We start from the raw sequence: 19929 nt of genomic DNA on the forward strand, positions 1-19929 counted from the left end.
CAAAAAACTCAAAAGTATACAGAGAAACAGGGAAGTATGGCTTATCCAAAGGGAAAAATTAAACCAGCAGAAACTGTCGCTGGAGAAGATAAGATGCCACGTCTACCTTATCTTTAAAGCAACTATCTTAAAGACGCTCAGATAACTAAAACATGGCATAAAGAAAATGGTGTATGAACAAAATGGAAATATCAATAAAGAGATAGAAAACTTAAAGATAGTTCAAAAAGAAATTTGAGAGCTGAAAAGTACAATGAATCAAATGAAAAGCTTATTAGAAGTATTCAAAGTTTATTAGAAGTGGGCAGAAGAAAAAAAATCAGTGAACATGAAGATGGGACTACTGAAATTGTCAAATCTGAGGAACACAAACAAAAAATACTGAAGAAAAGTGAAAAGGGACTAAGAAATCTCCGTGGTACTATCAACAGCACCAATGCATGCATTGTAGGAGTTTTAGAGAGAGTAAAAGAAAGATTATTTGAAAACAAATGGCAAAATACTTCCCAAATTTGATGAAAGACATGAATATAAACATCCAAGAAACTTAATGGATTCCAGGTAGGATGAACTCAAAGAGACCCACACCAAGGCACATAATAAGACGACTGAAAGACAAAGAACAGCAAGAGAAAAGCAAGTCATCACATAAATGGGATCCTCAATAAGATTAAAATGGATTTCTTTATGAGAAACTTTGGAGTCCAGAAGGTAGTGAACTGATACATTCAAAATGCTAAAAGAAAAAAAAAAATCTGTCAGCCAAGAATTCTACATCCAGCAAAGCTATCCTTCAAAAGTGAGAAGGAAATTAAAACTTCCCTAGATAAACAAAAATTGAGGGAATTCATTACCACCTGACCAGCCCTGTAAGGGAGTCTTGCAGGTTAAAGTCATATGAAGAAATAAAAATCCCAGGAAAGATAAATACATGGGCAATTATAAAAGATAGTATTTGTGTAACAACAGTTTGTACATCAACTTTTTGTTTTCTATATGATCTAAGAGACTAATACATTTTTAAAAATTATTAGTCTAAAATTAGAATTTTGTACAATTTTACAACATTGTACAAGTTACAACATTGTAACTTTGGTTTGTACCTTCATATATTGTTTACTACACAATTCAAAAGAATAATGCATTAAGAAAACAATTATTTGTTTATGTTTTTGAGCACACCACATACAAAGGTGTAATTTTGTGACATCAAAAAATAAAACAGATGGAGACAGAGCTGTAACTGAGTAGTTTTTATATATTATTGAAGTTAAGTTGATATAAATTTAAGTTATAGTGTTATAACCTCAGAATGTTAAATGTAATCCCCAGGACAATCACAAAGAAAATAATTATAGATATACTAAAAAGGAAATGAACAGGAAATTAAAGTGCTTTACTACAAAAAATTATAAAGAGGCAGTGAAGCAGAGGACAAAAAGTGACAATGATGGGGGATTTTAAAAAAGCTATAAGGAATATAGAAAACAAATAGTGGCTAGGTATGGTGGCTCATGCCTGTAATCCTACCACTTTGGGAGGCAGAGGCAGGTGGATCGTTTGAGCCCAGGAGATTAAGACCAGCCTGGTCAACATGACCAAACTCTTTTTCTATTAAAAAATACAAAAATTAGCCAGGTATGGTGATGTGCACCTGTAGTTCCAGCTACTATGGAGGCTGAGGTGGGAGTATCATTTAAGCTTGGGAGGTCAAGGCTGCAGTAAGCCATGACAATGTCACTGAACTCCAGCCTGGGTGACAGAGTGAGACCCTGTCTCAGAAAGAAAGAAAAGAAAGAAAAGAAAGAAAAGAAAGAAAGAAAGAAAGAAAGAAAGAAAGAAAGAAAGAAAGAAAGAAAAAAGAAAGAAAGAAAGAAAGAAAGAAGAAAGAGAAAGAAAGAAAGAAAGAAAAAGAAAAAGAAAGAGAAAGAGAAAGAGAAGGAGAGAGGGAGAGAGGGAGGGAGGGAGGGAGGATGGAAGGAAGGAAGGAAGGAAGGGGAAAAAAACGAATAGTAAAATTATAGAAGTCATATTAGCAATTACTTTAAATGTTAGTGAATGAAACTTGCTGATCAAAAGACAGAGATTGGCAGAATGGATTTAAACACACACACACACACAATGATGTAACTTTATGCTGTCTATAAGAGACACCCTTTAGATCCAAAGGGACAAATAAGTTAAAAGTGAAAGGATGGAAAAAGATATTCTATGGACATAGAAACCCAAAAAGAGCAGAAATGGCTATTCTAACATCAGACAAAATAGATTAAAAAAAAGATTGCAAGAGACAAGGAAGGGCATTATATATTAATAAAAGTTTTAATATAATAAGAAGATATAACAATTATAAACATTTACATACCTAATAACAGACCATAAAAATATATAAAGCAAAAATTGATAGAATTGAAGGAAAAAATAGACATTATTTTCCTTTTAAAAAGTTTTTTAGATTTTAAAAAATTTTTATTTTTTTATTTTTTATTATTCTACTTTAAGTTCTATAACAATTATTGGAGACTTCAATATATCACTCTCAATAATAAATAGAAGGCTGGGCATGGTGGCACACACCTGTAATCCCAGCACTTTGGGAGGTCAAGATGGGTGGATCACTTGAGGTCAGGAGTTGGTCTGACCAACATAGTGAAACCCCACCTCTACTAAAAATACAAAATTAGCCAGACATGGTGGTGCACACTTGTAATCCCAGATACTCAGGAGGCTGAGGCAGAAGAATTGCTTGAAACAGAGAGGCAAAGGTTGCAGTGAGCGAAGATCGCCCCATTCCACTCCATTCTGGGCAACAAAAGTGAAACTTCATCTCAAAAAAGAAAAAAAAAAATGAATAGGATAATAAGATAGAAGATAAGTAAGAAAATAGAGGACTTAACACAATAAAACACATAGATTTAACAGACATACACAGGACAGTCTATTCAACAACAGAATACACATTCCTGTTAAGTGCACATGGCACATTTTAGACTACATGTTAAGTTACATCTTAAGTCTCACTAGACTTTAAAACATGGATATCATACAAAGTATCTTCTCTGACCACAGCAGAATGAACTTAGAAATCAGAATAGACAACAGAAGAAACATTAGGAAATTCACAAATTCATGCAGATTAAACAACACACTCTTAAAAAACCAATGTATCAAAGAAGAAATCACAGGGAAGTTAGAAAATACTGAGAGATAAATAAAAATGAAAGGACAATGTACCAAAAACTTATGGAACATAGTGAAAGCGGTAGTAAGGAGGAAATTTATAGCCATAAACATTTACATTTTAAAAAACAGGAAAGATCTCAAATCAATAACCTAATTTTACAATTTCAGAACTAGAAAAAGAACAAAGAAAGCTCAAAGATAACAGAAGGAAGGAAATAATAAAACTTAGAAACACAAGACAACAGAAAAATAAAAGAGAAAAATCAATGAAACCAAAAGTTGGTTCTTTGAAACAATCAATAAAATTGACAAACCATTCGCTATATTGACTAAGAAAAAAGGAGAGAAGATTCAAATAACTAAAATCAGAAAGTTTAAGATACTACTGCTGACTCTGCAGAAGTGAAAAGGACTATAAGAGAGCACTCTGAAAATCATATGCCAAGGAACTGAAAAACTTAAAAGAAGTAGACAATAAGCAATCTGGAAAGAAAATTAAAAAAAAAAAAACTCCATTTACAATAGCATCAAAAAGAATAAAATACTTAGGAATTAACCAAGGAGGTGAAAGATTTGTATAACAAAAACTATAAAAATTCCTGAAATACATTAGATGCTAATAAAGGAAAAGGCATTATTCAATTATTGAAAGGCTTAATATTAAGATGTCAATATTACCCAAAGTGATCTACAGATTCAATGCAAATCCCAATACATTTTTGCAGAAATAGAAAAATACGTCCTAAAATTCATATGAAATCTCAAGGGATCACAAATAGGCAAAACAATCTTAAAGAACAAAGTTGTAGGACTCACACAGCCTGATTTCAAAACTTATTACCAAGCTAAGAATCACTTGAATCCGGGAGGCAGACATTGCAGTGAGCCAAGATTGCACCATTGCACTCCAACCTGGTCAACGAGCGAAACTCTGTCAAAAAAAAAAAAATATATATATATATACACACACACACACATACATATATGTATGTATATATATTTATATATATATATATTTCTTTAAGTTGGTTTTCACCTTTTTCTGGTATCTCCTTAAGCAGCTTAATAATCAACCTGCTGAATTATTCAACTGGCAATTCAGAGATTTCTTCTTGGTTTGGATTCATTGCTGGGAAGCTAGTGTGGTGTTCTGGGGGTGTTATAGAACCTTGTTTTTTCATATTACCAGAATTACCTTTCTGAGTCCTTCCCTTTTGGGTAGACTATTTTAGTGAAAAAATCTGGAACTCAAGCACTTCTGTTCGGATTATTTTGTCCTGCAGGGTGATCCCTTGATGTGGTACACTACCCCTTCCCCTGCGGGTGGGGCTTCCTGAGAGCCAGACTGCAGTGATTGTTATTGCTCTTCTGGGTCTAGCCACATAATGGGCTCCAGGCTGGCCTGAGCTCCAGGCTGGTCCTGGAGAATTTCTGCAAAAAGTCCTGTGATGTGATCCATCTTCAGATCTCCCAGCTATAGATACCAGCACCTGCTTTGGTGGAGGTGGCAGGGGAGTGAAGTAGACTGTGTGAGTCCTTGGTTGTAGACATGTTTAATGTGCTGGCTTTCTTGAATGCTGGTTATGCTAGCAGAGAAGTCGTCATGTGGAGAAACTCAGGACATCTGGTTAGCCAGGACGTTGCAGGCAATGGAATTAGCTATTGTTTTCTCCTTCCTTGGAGCAAGGTTATTCTGTCGTGAGTTGCTGTGATGTCCTGAGTTGGTTGGTCTTCAGCCAGGAGGTGGTCTTTAAGGAGCACCAGCTGCGATAGTAGAAGGGGGACGTAAGCTTGACCTAAGTTGGCCAGGATAAGTATTTGGGTTTCTCAGGCAATGGGCAGGGCCATAAAGCTCCCAAGGGTTTATGTCTCCTGTGATTGCCTGTCAGGGTGGGTAGAGAAATACCATCAGGTGGGGACAGGGTTAGGCAGGTCTGAGCTCAGACTATTCTTGGGTGGGCCTTGTTGTGGCCACTGTGGGGGATGGGGGGTGATTCTCAGGCCAATGGGGTTATGTTCCAGAGGGAATTATGGCTGCCTCTGTCACCAGGGAAGTGGGGGAAAGCTGGTAGCAATAGGCCTCACCCAGCTCCTATACGGCTGGCCATGCTGGTCTCACTTTGGCTGTGCCGGGCTAATAGCTCTGAGTTTATCTCCAGGAAGTCTGAGTGCAGGACCCAGACCTTGCCCCAGGCTATAAGCTTCCCTGCTGAAAAAGCAAGCATGGCTTTCAGGCCTTGCCCCTCACCCCTCCCCATCTCCCCATACTGGCTGTGTCTCCTGCTCTTCTTTCTGCAGCAGTTTCCATTTGCTACCCAGATTCTGCTCAAGACTTTGTGCACAGCCAAAATTATTACAAGGTTCAGTTGGAAGTTTATTTTACCCGGTGACCTCCTCCTAAATTCTGCTGGCTGCCTTCCCTGAGGGCACCCGTGAGATACAGTCAAGGATGGCTTCTCTGGGCTTGAGTTGGAGACGGGGAGTGCCTACAAGACTCTTTCCACTACTGCTTCTGCTTTTATATTCATGCTAAATCTGTTTTGGCTCTAGGTAAGGTTAAATCCTTCTCCCACAATCTGGATTTTCAACTTCCCGGGGGGATGTGTGTGTGAAGGCAGGTTTGCCCCTCCTCTCACAATTTGGGAACTCACAGTTTTTCACCTGTCTCATGGAATTTGCAGTGGCCTGCCACTTCTTTCAAAGGATCTGCGAATTGTTTTGGTTTCCCTGGTGGTGGTTCTTGGAGCAAAAGTCCACAGTGTGAGTCCCCACGTGTCCTGTCTGTCCAAATGGGAGCTGCATGTGAGCCCTGTCTCGGATCCACCATCTTCCTCCTCCCTCTTCTTTATTAGAATTTACAGATGAGAAACTTGTTGTGAGGAGAAGAAGACACTTTGAAGATGGTGCCATGAGTCCTGTGGGTGAGCTCTGGCTTTGCATCTAACTCCTTGAATGACTTTTAGCAGGATAAAACTTCTCTGAGTTTGTTTTTTCATCTCTAGATGGAAATAATCCCATCTGGCCTGCCTCACACGGCTGTTGTGGAAGTTTACATGGGAAAAAAAATCTGAAAACACATTCTAATCTGTGCCATGTCCTTCAAATGTGAGGTGTAGTTGGGCATATTGGCTCATGCCTGTAATCCCAGCTCCCAGCACTTCGGGAGGCTGAGGAGGGAGAATTTCTTGAGGCCGGAAGTTTGAGACCTGGGCAACATAGTGAGGCCTAATCTCTATTAAAAAAAAAAAAAAGTGAGGTGTTATCCACAAGAATGTCCAGCACAGAGAAGGACATAGACCAAGTTATTAATATATATATATATATTTTTTAAAATTGTATCTTGGAATACTTGGCAATTTATGGAAAATTTGCAAAGATAATACGAAGAGTTCCCATACACCCCTCATCCCGTTTTAGTTTCCCCTAATGTTATTGTTATACAATGGTAAACTTGTCCAAATGAAAAAACCAACACTGATACAGAACTATTAACTGAATCCCAGCCTTTCACCAAACCGACATCCCAGTTTTTCTCCTAGTGTCCTTTTTCAGTTCCAGGAACTCATGCAGAATATTATGCTGCATTTAATCCTCAGGTCTCTGTAGTCTCCTCTGCTCTACAACAGTTTCTAAGTCATTCCTTGACTTTCACGATTTTGACAATTTTGAGGAGTTCTGCTCAGGTATTTTGTAGGACAGCCCCCAATCCCTGTTGGTCTGTTGGAGTCATGGGATTTTGGAAGGAAAACCATGGTGCTGAAGTGCCCTTTTTTCATACAATATCAGGTGTAATTGGCATTATTGGCAATGCCCACCTGACTCACCGGGTTAAGGTAGCATCTGCCAGCCTTCTCCACCGAAAAGTTACTATTTTTCCCTTTCCATATTCTAGTCTTTGTAAGTGAGTCATTCAGTCGAGTCTATCTTCAAGGGTCAGGGGGATAAATTCCACCCTATTTGGTGGAGTGGGAGGGGGGAAATATATACATATATTATTCGGAATTCTTCTGTAAGGAAACAGTATTTTCTTTTTTTAATATAGAGTTTCACTCTTGTGGCCCAGGCTAGAGTGCAATGGCGTGATCTCGGCTCACTGCAAACTCTGCCTCCTGGGTTCAAGCAATTCTCCTGCCTCAGCTTCCTGAGTAGCTGGGATTACAGGTGCCCACCACCACACTCAGCTAATTTTTGTATTTTTAGTAGAGATGGCGTTTCATCATGTTAGTCAGTCTGGTCTCGAACTCCTGACCTCAGGTGATCCACCCACCTCAGCCTCCCAAAGTGCTGGGATTACAGGCATGAGCCACCATGCCTGGCCAGGAAACAGTATCTTTTAAACCATCAAATAACAGAAACAATATTGAGAGATATGAGGTTCAGTTTTTATTCTCTGCTTACTTAACTTCTGGTAAGAAAGCTAAGATTAGTCTTTCAGCCAATAGGCAGAGAGCAGGCGGGAGAATGAAGAGTCACTAAAGACCTAGAAAACCCACAAACTAGAGAATAAGCCTCTTTTTATTTTTTTCTTTTCATTTTTTATTTATAAAGTTATTAGCCATACTCTAATAAATGCACACTGATTTATAAATTTCTACAGTGTTTATTTTCATTCACCCCATGAGAAAGAAAAGCTAAATTATATTCAAATAAAATAAAGTGAAAAAACAAATGATTTGCACATGGCCTAAAAATGTAACAAGATTAAAATACTTTCTCACTTGATGGTCTGAAGCCATCAACTTATCTGTACTCCATAGAATTTAACAAAAATTTAAACAAAAGATGGATTCGCCATAATATGATCTAATGCCCCTTATTTTTCAGACTGAAGAAACTGAGACCTAGATAATTCAAATTGCTTACTCAATGTAATCCAGTCTAGCACACAGGTCTCCTGGTTCCCAGTTCAGTTTATTGTATATAATGTTAATGATCAGATTTATTTTCACCTTTGCTAACTCTTTTCTTCAAAATTCATTGACTATAGTTATTTCCCAAGTTTCAGTGGGAAATATTTACAAAAAACTCTCTCAAATATTCTACCTTACCCACCAGAGAACTCAACTACGCATTTGGTGTTTGTTGTTATTTTTTTACACAAATTCTCACCGAATCTTTCACATTAGCTCACACCAATTTTCTTTTTGGGGACACAGACCTGGAGTTTTATTTTATTTTATTTTATTTTATTTTTTTGCCTGAGAAGTTGACTGTCATTCCAGCTACCCCATTGCCAAAAAGCAGAGCTTCCTAATATGGGAAACCATACTCCTGTGATAACAGCAGATGTCGCTATTGAGTAACGGCCGTGCAGCTTCTCCCTCACCGGATCTTTACCTAAATACTAAGCTCTTGCTGAAGACTGAAGCAGCAATGTTCTGTCATTTAAATTCTTCCCTGGAAGATATTTTAAAATGTAAATAAGAAACATAATAATTATTCAGTTTCTGCAAACTGACCAAAGTAAACAGTGTTTGGAGGTTTCTATATCAATTCTAAAGTCTGATATAGACTATTTTAGCGGAAACATGGGTAAATATTCCATTTAATTTACTGTTTTGTCAGTAGGCTTTCTTAAACATTTGATACTCAGATGTATCTCTGTTCTTGCAATGATAAATATGGACAACATTATGAAGAATTAGAAGGTCACGGATATTTTTGAGACTAGTATGTTTTGTATTCTATCCACAAAACTCATTTTCAAAAATAATTGTTAGCTAGAATTGATATAAATCAGTTAGGGCTATTAATCGCATGTATGAGTTAATGTTATTTAAGAAGGATTTCGAGATTCTACTAATGAACCCAAAGTGCTCCATGGAACCCAAAGTGCTTTCACATCCTAAAGTTACTTAGTAGGACCATCTGGGCCTCAAATTGTTGAGTCCAGTATTTTCTTTGTCTCTGCCAAGGTGGCTACTAAACTGGATTGTCAAGATAGGCTCAGAAATAGGGAGGGAGAAATAAAACAAAGTTAGAGTTGGACTTGATCAGAGCAAGAAAAATCTTTTTTTTTTTGAGACAGAGTCTTGCTCTTATCACCCAGGCTGGAGTGCAAACATGTGATCTCAGCTCACTGCAACCTCCACCTCCCAGGTTCAGGCGATTCTCCTGCCTCAGCCTCCCAAGTAGCTGGGATTACAGGTGCCTGCCACCACGTCAAGCTAATTTTGTTTGTATTTTTAGTAGAGACAGGGTTTCACCATGTTGGCCAGGCTGGTCCTGAACTCCTGACATCAGGTGATCCATACAGCTCGGCCTCCCAAAGTGCTGGAATTACAGGTGTGAGCCACCATGACCAGCCCTCTCTCAGATTTCTTGACCTCAGAGTAAACATATATTTCTAGCACTTCTCCATTGTTTGATTTTCATTAAAATGTATCAACATATCAGACATCATGTCCATTGGGAAGTCTTTATTGGCCACCATTTTGTTCAAGATAGTAAGCTGATCAATACATCAAAATTAGGGTATGGTCTGATATTTGTATTTCTATGAAAAACTTGGTCAGAATTTGTCTTTTCTTTGAAAAGAAACTGTGGAAAACATAATAGATTGCATGTTGAATAATCATGTTTTTAAAAGAAGGTTCATGTTAGTTTCATATAACAATTCATCTTAAAAGGGTAAGTCAGACTTTTATTGTAAGTTTGAGTGTGTTGGATTATTTCTTGCTAACTGATCCTAGAATAATATTATTGATACAGTAATAGCCACCATTTATTGAGCAGTTACTACATGCCAGGCATGGCTTTAAGTACCTCACATATATTATCTTATTTAGTCTTTACAATAACTCTATGGGCGGAGAATATTATCTCTACCTTGCCCATGAGCATATTGAGTCTTAGACACAGGTTAAGTGTATTAGTCTGTTTTCATACTGCTGATAAAGACATACCCGAGACTGGGCAATTTACAAAGAAAGAGGTTTAATGGGACTTACAGGTCCATGTGGCTGGGGAAGACTCACAATCACGGTGGGAGACAAGGAGGAACAAGTCACGTCTTACCTGGATGGCAGCGGGCAGAGAGAGAGCTTGTGCAGGCTAACTCTTGTGTTTAAAGCCATCAGGTCTCATGAGACTCGTTCACTATCACGAGAACAGCGCAGGGAAGACTCACCCCCATAACTCAATCACCTCCCACCAGATTCTTCCTACAACACGTGGGAATTGAGGGAGTTACAAATCAAGATGAGATTTGGGTGGGGACACAGCCAAACCGTATCACTAAGTGACTTACCTGAGATAAGAAAACCAGTGAGTGGCAATGCCCAAATCTTCCTTCTTTAAACCACACCTGGTCTTCCTCTCATACGAGGTATTTCTATGGCTAAATCAAATTCCGATCAGTCCTGTCTTGGTAGCAGCAAATCATTATGCTATTTCTGATGCTTCTACTTAAGTTTATTACATGTCAACACTTAATCCAAGAAAATCTGAAAAAGCATCCAGACAAAAAAAATCTTTTCTTTTTAATATTAAACAAAAAAAGTAATTAGAATTAGGTTCATTGCACTACATTATGTTTAGGGTCTTGCCCTTAGCATGCTCCTGGCAAACCAATTGTCCCCTGTAATTCATCTTAAAAGAGCTTTTCAGACATCTACTGTAGATTTGAATGTATTGCACTTTTTTTTAACTAAATAACTTCTACGATGGCAGAATAGAAATTATGAAGAACCTGGGTAGGGAAATAAATGATTTAAAACTGATAGTTCGGATTAATTTAGTCCATTTGGATGCCTGACATCAGATTGCTCTATCCTTCTCCAGCACTGATTAGTACTGATTAGTGCAACAGAACTATTATTATGGCTTAAAAAAATTAAAGAGTATTATTTTATCTAAGTAGCATATGAATAAGAAACAGGAGAAAATCAGCGGCACAATGGTGCATTCATTCACCTATATCCCTGCTGTGGTTTGTTTAATCTTCAAAAAGTTTATCTCATGTAGCTAACATACTATATAGCAAGAAATTTTCTGACACCAGCCTGACTGGCTATTGGTAATTACTTTATCAGTCTCATTCCACAAACTTTATGTAAATCATTGCTATAGGCTGAACGTTTGTATCCCTCACAACATTCAAACGTTGAGACCTAACTCCCAATGTGATGGTATTCGGAGGCAGGGCCTTTGGGAGGTGATCAGGTCATGAGGACAGAGCCCTCATAATGGGATTAGGGCCCTTATAAAAGAGATCCCAGAGAGCTCCCTCACCCCTTCTGCCATGTGAGGACACTACAAGAGAAGACAGCTATCTATGGATCAGGAAGCTGGCCCTCACCAGACGCTGAGTTTGCCAGTATCTTGATCTTGGACTTACCAGACTTTAGGACTGTAAGAAATACATTTCTGTGTTTATAAGCCACCTGATTTATGGTAGTCTGTTATATGGTATTAAGTATTCTGTTATGTATATTTATCGTATTTCATTATGGTATTCTGCCGTTAAAAGTAATGGCAAAAACTGCAATAACTTTTGCACCAACCTAATAGCAGCCCTAAGGAACTAAGACAACCATACAGCTTTGTTTGGAGGAGAGAACAGAAGGATGACTAGATTCCTCATTTTGTATTGTTACTTGTCCAAAATCAAGCAAGAATTTAACAGCTACACCAAACCCAGAAGTGGGTGTTCCTGACTTCTACCTTTGTGTTTAGATGTGGCATTCAGCTTCTTTCTGTGTCTCCCTGTTTTCTGTCTCTCTATATACAAAATTGCAAGTTAGGAGGCATCAATCAAACGCCAGATGTTTATTCTCTGTCTATTTAGCCAGACTCAAAGGCTTCTTTGGATCAAGGAAATCAGGTTTTTCCTCTCTTTGCTACACCATAATTATTTGTTTTCTAAGTTATATCCAGGTCGAAATAAGACTTGCAATGTTTTCAGACCAAAAGCAGTGTAAGTAGAAACTTAAAACTCCAAAATAAATACCTTTACATAATTTCTGATTGAGAATCATGACCATGAAAGAAATAATAGCCACATATATGAAAACAAAGACAAAGGAAGAAATATAATTAAGTGACAGGGAGCCTAGAGCAAAGATAGAAGGTGGGCTTCTCCTGGCTTAATGCCACTTTCAATATACCTACACTAAGCCAAGCCTGTGCCCAGGTTAACATGTTAAGAGCAGAGACATTTGAGATACTAATCAATTAACAGAAAAGTCATACAAAATTAAGCTGAAATCTAAGATGTATCCCTACCCGTAGAAGAAAAATTACTGAAGATTCAAGCTCCTTTTTGCTGCATTTCTGCCACTAGGAGGCACCTGGTATAAAGAAACAAGTAGGTAACAGTTTTCAGGGAAATTGCATTACAATCCAAGCACTATCATTAATTCAAGCTCTACCGATTACTAATATGAATAAAGGAACTGATTCATGTCATCTCAGGCAAATGATCATATATAATAGTGAATAATTTTATTAGATAAAGACACTGTTGAGAGTAAATAGGTTATAATAGACGTGATATTTGAGTCATAATTAGTGTGTTCTAGATCCAGACTCAGAATTTGAACTCAGGTTTCTGACTCCCCATGTAGCGTTCCTTCCACTCCTGAACGCAGTGCATTCTGATTATGACGGTCAGAAGCCCGTTCTGACTCCTCTTGGAAAAGGCAGATCTCTCTGAAGGCAGCCGAGCAGTATATTTTTATATGCTTTTTCTTAGACCAGTAGTTATGTGGGATTCTTACTTTAACATTTTGGCTCAACGTATCTGTTTAAGGCAATATACAATTCATGCTAAACAGATGAAAATGTGTTGTTCTTAAAGAGGTTGCCTTTCTAATAATATACTTTAAATAAGATTATTTTATGTTTTTAAAAAGCAGACTGACATTTGAGCTAATTTTTCAGAAAGGTATAAATCTAAATTCCCTTAGCAAGATAATTTTGTTCTTTAATTGGGGCAAGGGGTGGGGCTCAGAAAAACTCTTACAGTGACTTTGGTCATGATCACTCCCAGAGGGTGAACAACAGGGAGACACAGGGCAAATGCTGAAATGCCAAACAATACAGAGAACAGAACAGAGACTTACCTTTCCAAGCGCAGCCTAAGAGAGAGGTGCTAAGGGGCTCAGAAAAAGTTAGGGGTGCAGAAGAAGTCATTGAAGGAGGGAGAAGGACGGACCTGGCTCTACAAATTGGCAGTAGGCAGAATTCCCTGAGGAGACAGCAGCCTGTGTGAAATTCCGCATGGCAGGGGTTCTAGGATTAGGAGACCCAGTATTCCATTTTGGGTGAATTGCTATGAAGTGCCAAACTGCAACCCCCCTCCCTTGTCATCCTGTAAACCTTTAGGGAAACTGCTACCTGGTACGGTCTTACTTGGGAGATAAAGAAGTCTGTTACCACTTGGGATTTAATAGGATAACTCTAGGATGAGACAGATGTGAGACCCACAGCTAAGAGAGGGGAGACCAGGGTTTCTCCAAGGAATATGCAGAAGTGCAGGGGCTTCACCGGATAGGAGTGTGAGCTACTATAGAGTGTTAGGTTGACCCAAAGTTAGGCCTTTGGGACATGCTAGGCTCAAAGTCAAGGTAGCATATGAAATTTTAGTCTTCTCTTTCCCTCTCCTTCTATTCTTCCCTCCCTCTCTCCATCTCTGTCTCCTTATTTCCGTCTCTCTCCCTCTTCCCCAACTCTGCTGTCTGCATGCTGACATGGTTGATGTTGTATGCTACTCTTAACTCTACTCTTATTGTATCTTCTGCTTCTTGTCACCTCACCCTTGCTCTTTAGCTTTTTATCACACAGACATAGATCTTTCAAAGGCAAAAGTAGTCAAATATAGTAACATCGCTTTTCATCCAGTCATTCACTCTAACTGGCAAGTCAACCAGGTAGTGTTTAAGATGCGATCTTTGACAGTTAAACTCAGTGTCAACTGCTAAAAATTAGTTCCCACTTTTCTTTTCTTTTTTTTCTTTTTCTTTTTTTTTTTTTTGAGGAGGAGTCTCACTCTACCACCCAGGTTGGAGTGCAGTGGTGTGATTTCGGCTCACTGCAACCTCCGCCTTCTGGTTTCAAGCGATTCTCCTGCCTCAGCCTCCCGAGTGGCTGGGATTACAGGTGTTCACCACCACACCTGCCTTTTTTTTTTTTTTTTTAGTAGAGATGGGGTTTCACCATGTTGGCCAGGCTGGTCTTGAACTCCTGACCTCAAGTGATCCACCTGCCTCACAGTTCCCTCTTTTCCACATGACTCCATAGTACAGCCCTGGTGTGGCTGGCACATTGGTTAATAAACAGTAATCTTTCACTGATATTTAAATGAATGTCCTAACATTCACTTTGTGTTAGTTCATCGTGGGGTCTCTGAAGGGTGGGCAATAAATAGTAAGTACTCTTCTTGCCCATCTGAAATCTGAGCTAATTGCGGGGGGGAAGTGGGAGATGGAGAACAAAATATCACGTTTCTTCCTGAAAATGGCTAACTTGGAGGCTATAGCTTAGCGAGGGACAAACAGGTTTGCTAACTGAATCCCAGAGCTCAGCAGATTTGTCCACCCATCCCAGTCTCAGCAGTGTAAACAAAGAAGGCCTTCTGGGTGGCACACAGGCCCTCCTGCCCCATGTGGGAGATTTGCTCACAAGAGAAGATCAGAGCAAACCAGGCACACATGAGATGTTTCTTGTGGATTCCTTAATCACCCCAGGCGCTCAGAGGAGGGGAGAGAGCAGAGGTGCATTGAGGGAAAATTCTTCCTGAGGAAAACCAGAGACCTGGGGAAGAGGGCTTTTTCCCTCTACCATTTTATCATGGCTACAATATGAAATTATTTACTTCAGGAAAATTACATGTAAGAGGAACTTGCTAAGTCCCTCTTAGTATTATAATACCAATTAAGTGTTTTCAATTTTGATTTTCTACTGTATGGATCATTTTATTATGTTAAAATGTAGAAAAGTATATTCATTTGGTCCTTGCAATGCATCTTATTTTGGTGCTGGAGAGATTTAAGATTTTAAAATACTGTAGAAATAAATCTTCATGAATTTTCTTAGATGTTAAGACTGATTGGTGGCAAATAATATGCATAATTTTTTTATCTCTTTCGATAGTACCTATAATATTAATCTTTCTACATATTATGGAAAAATAAAAACACAAACCAAAAAGCATAGTCACAATGTTGAAAAAAAGCAGAGATGATTTTTGACCCTGGAAGAAAAAAATAACTTAAAAGCAGCAGAAGCATGGCTCTGATTCAGTATTAAACATAATTATGTACCGCTTTAAAATGTAAACTGGGTCACATAGCAAAAGTATATATATTATGTATTACGGACATTTTCAATTTTGATGGTTTAATGTGAAGTACTTGCTATGTTAAATCTGATTTAACGCTTCACTTTTTTCTTATAAATAAGCTATTAATTTAATATTTGTATGCTACTTTAATTCATAAAAGAATAATGCATAGAAACTATATGGCACTTCATAGCCCAAAGTAATTTGCAAACTTTAAATGAATAATGCAGACAGCAACAGTGGGAGCAGGTCACAGACGGTATCTACCTCATTTCCATGAGCGCTCCTGAGGAATTCAGTCATACAAATGACTCTGTTTAGAAATTGTAGGTAACTAGACAAATGCAGTATCTATGGGGGGGGTGTCTTGAGTCTACTGAACACACGAAAGAAAGTTCATCGAAAATGAAATGAGCAACTCCGATTTAATAGGATATTGAGATAGCTATGGTAAATACATGCATACAAATAGGAGAGTTAGCATTCTAAAAGCAATACACTATCTCACTCATAGACTACTGGATATGGAGTCCAGGAAATCTGAGAGATTACTTGTCCCCTGAGATTTTTTCCCCATGTATATAATGGACTCAATGCAGTAAAATATCATAGCAATATCCCTTTAAATTAGTCTTAAGAAGGGATTTGTAAAGGTAAAAGGGCAATTTAGAAATGAAGGGAAGTGTAATTCCAGCACTTTGGGAGGCTGAGGTGGGAGGATCACGAGGTCAGGAGATCGAAACCATCCTGACTAACGCGGTGAAACGCCATCTCTACTGAAAATATGAAAAATTAGCCAGGCGTGGTGGCGGACGCCTATAGTCCCAGCTACTCGGGAGGCTGAGGCAGGAGAATGGCTTGAACCTGGGAGGCGGAGCTTGTAGTGAGCCGAGATCGCCCCTCTGCACTCCAGCCTGGGTGACAGAGAGACTCTGTCTCAAAAAAAAAAAAAAAAAGAAGGAAATGAAGGGAGGAAGGAAATGGCAGAATGGAGGAACTTACCATGATCTCCAACTATGTTTTTTTAAACCTTGTTCACTGCATCTGTACTGAAAACTGTGATTGCAGGTTTTCAGCTGGTGGAGCATTTCTTGGGATATCTCCCAGCATGTGTTGAGGAACAAATCATGTATTTTTTCATCAAAAAAGAAAAGATGAGCTCCACATTCAGGAGAAGTTAAGGAAAAAATCACTCCTCCCTGCCCCTACTTAAAGCCTCTCTTGTTAGCTACTGATTCTCATTTGGACCTCCCACCTGCCTGCATCTCTCTCTTGCTGGTTTGTATTTAAGGGGAACCATTTCGTATCAGGCTATTTTATAATGCTGAGGATTTCTGTCTCTCTGAATTGCTCAAAGTTGAAACTTTAAGAATAAACATTTTATAAGCCATTTTCATAGCTCTTCCTGTTTCTATTGCCACACTTTAAGGAGGGTACATCTTCTGCAATACACACTGTGGACAATGAATGCCTCCATAGCCACTGTTTGCTTGAGAATAAATTCTCTCTCGACACTGTAACATTCTTTCCTGGTTGTTTCATGTCCCCACACTGTGTCTTTGTTGTGGTGCTGGCCTCTTGAGTGTCACAGAAGAGTTAGTATGAAAAGTGTAGTAAGTAATAACAGTGACTTAACCAGGTAAGGGTTCTTGCTCTTACCCCAAGTGAAGTCCAAGCAGCCTAGTGCAGATAGGGAAGAAGCGGACTCTTCTCACCACTTCATTCCATCATGGTTCGTGTGCTGGCTTTCCTCCTCAAGCCTGTCGCTTCATGGCTGCACAATGAATGCCGTGCTGAGAGGTGCTATCACATCCATTCTCCGGGCTGGAAGAAGGAAGAGGTGGAGGTGATGGTACCAGCACCCTTCAATGCCTGGAACTGTCACATGATGTTTCTGGAATCTCTAACCAGGTTTTTCCTCTGCTTTCACACCAACACAATAACAATCAACACAGAAGACTTCTGTGATCCCAAGGTATGGGGATATTTCCCACCAACAAACAAGCAATCAACTCTGCAGCAGACATGAGCTGGGTGTCCTCCAGTTCAGTTCTGACAACCTCTATCTGGAGATGGCATCAGATCCCACAGATTGAGGCCTCGGTCCCCAAGACTGCCCCTGTCCCCCACATCAGTCTTCAGAACTTCTGACCAACTGGTTTCAAGCTGGGGTTCACAGGACCTCTTCTTTGGGTTCAATTAATTTCCTGGAGCAGCTCACAGGACTCAGGGAAACATTTATGTTTACCAGTTTATTATAAAAGGATATTAAACAGACGAAGAGATGCACAGGGCGAGGTATGGGGAAAAGGGTATGGAGCTTCCATGCCTTCCTGGGGCACACCATCCTCCAGGAACGTCCAGTCCTCTTGGTTTTGTTTTGTTTTGTTTTTGAGATGGAGTGTGGCTCTGTAGCTCAGACTGCAGTGCAGTGGTACGATTCAGCTCACTGCAACCTCTGCCTCTTGGGCTCAAGCGATTCTCCTGCCTTAGCCTCCTGAGTAGCTGGGACTACAGGCGTCCACCACCATGCTCAGCTAAGTTTTGTATTTTTAGTGGAGATGGGGTTTCACCATGTGGGCCAGCCTGGTCTTGAACTCCTGACCACGGGTGATCCGCCCACCTCGGCCTCCCAGAGTGCTGAGATGACTGCTGTGAGCCACCACGTCAGCCCTCTTGAGTTTTTTTTTTTCTTCAGACAGACTTTCACTCTTGTTGCTCAGGCTGGACTGAATTGCTTGATCTTGAACTCCCAACCTCAGGTGATCAGCCTGCCTCGGCCTCTCAAAGTGCTGGGATTACAGGTGTGAGCCACCGTGCCAAGCCTGCCCTCTTCCAAGCCTGCCCTCTTGGGTTTTTATGAAAGCTTCAGGATGTCACCACTCCTTTCCCCAGGATATGGGGTGGGTCTCTCTCAGGTGAGGGTCCTAAGACCCACAGTCAGAAAGGAGGGGGAAAGATTAGAGCCCTGCCTTGGGGCAGGTGAAAGGAGAGCAGAAGCAGGTGAGAGAGGTTCTGTTTCTTGAGGTCTGCTCCTGAGGCCTAATATACTCAACACTGTAACAAAATACTGTAACAAGGGCTACGGTGTTGGGAGCTAGGAACTGTAGACAAAAATTAATACATATCATAACACCACACATCGCCCCTCAAATTTCAAGGGAGGCTGGGACATGGAGATTTTAGCTTTCACTGCTTCTGTAGGAGATAACAATGTAAAAGAAGTGAGTTGGAAATGATATCAGCCAAACTGTAGTGTTTGCAACAATTGTGGACAGACTAAATCCCTTTCTAATCTCTCTCCCGTGGTCAGAGGTGATTGATTTCATTATGTTCTTTATATTTCATTATTATGCTCCTTCCCTAATTTCACATAGCATACTATTTGTTTAAAAACTAAATACCCACTCTGTAGGCTGCATTAGCACAAGGATAGTAGTCACAATGATATTGATTTGTTCATTAAGTCCCACAATTACTGTTTGATTATGGAGTATCTGTCTACATTGCCAAGCACTGAGATACAATGTTCACTGATGTATATTTCCTCTCATTGAAAATGTCTTATCTATACCATGCTTTATCAATTAGGAATGCTTTTAGCTACTAAAAGGAGAAAATTCAACTCATAGTGATTTAAACCATATTAAAAAATCTATAATTTTTAAAGAATTCAAATGGAGGTGAGAAACTCTACAATGTTAGATTAGTGGGATTATGTCTCTGTGACCCCCACTTGGTTACAAGAAGGCTGCTAGAGCTCCAAACACCTCATCCTTCAAGAATGTGCCCGAAGACAGTCATGATGGTGAGAGAACTATTCTCTCACGTCTCCTTATTTTATCAGAGAATACAATCGTCCCCTGAGGCCTCCTTAGCGAACTCATTGGCTACAGCAGGATAAAATGACCATTATTTGCTTTAAGGGAGGCTAGAAGAGTATCTGGTGAGAAGGGAGAGGGGATTGTGAATTAATATTGGGTGGCCAACCAAGAGTGTTGTCATAAACCCTTTATAGCTTTCTACATACTGTCGCAAATTCATGATCTCATCTTGTGACTCAATGAGACTACTATCCAAACATACTGGAAACCGAAACCTGGAATAGGTGTTATAAGTGGCATCTGCTATGTGGGAACTTCTGGCTGTGAAGTAATTTAATGGTCCTTTAAAGGTACAAATTTAATGCAAAGGGGCTTAAATAAATTATAATGCATTTTGCTTACAAAGTGTGCATGGAAGAATGTAAGGAGTAATTCAGAAGATTTTATAGTTTAGTAAGATAATTAGAAAGAAAGAGAAATCAAGATATGTGGATTCTAGCCTCAGCTTTGAGTAAGACGCTGGAAGAATTTTGAGCCTGTTTTGTCAGCTGTAAAATTACATACTTGAACAAGATTAGATGATCTCTAAATTCCTTCTCAAAGATGAGAGTACCCATATAACCATGATGCCGGAAGTTG

This window comes from Colobus angolensis, unplaced genomic scaffold, assembly GCF_000951035.1.
Source record: "Colobus angolensis palliatus isolate OR3802 unplaced genomic scaffold, Cang.pa_1.0 Scaffold214, whole genome shotgun sequence".
Taxonomy (NCBI): Eukaryota; Metazoa; Chordata; class Mammalia; order Primates; family Cercopithecidae; genus Colobus; species Colobus angolensis.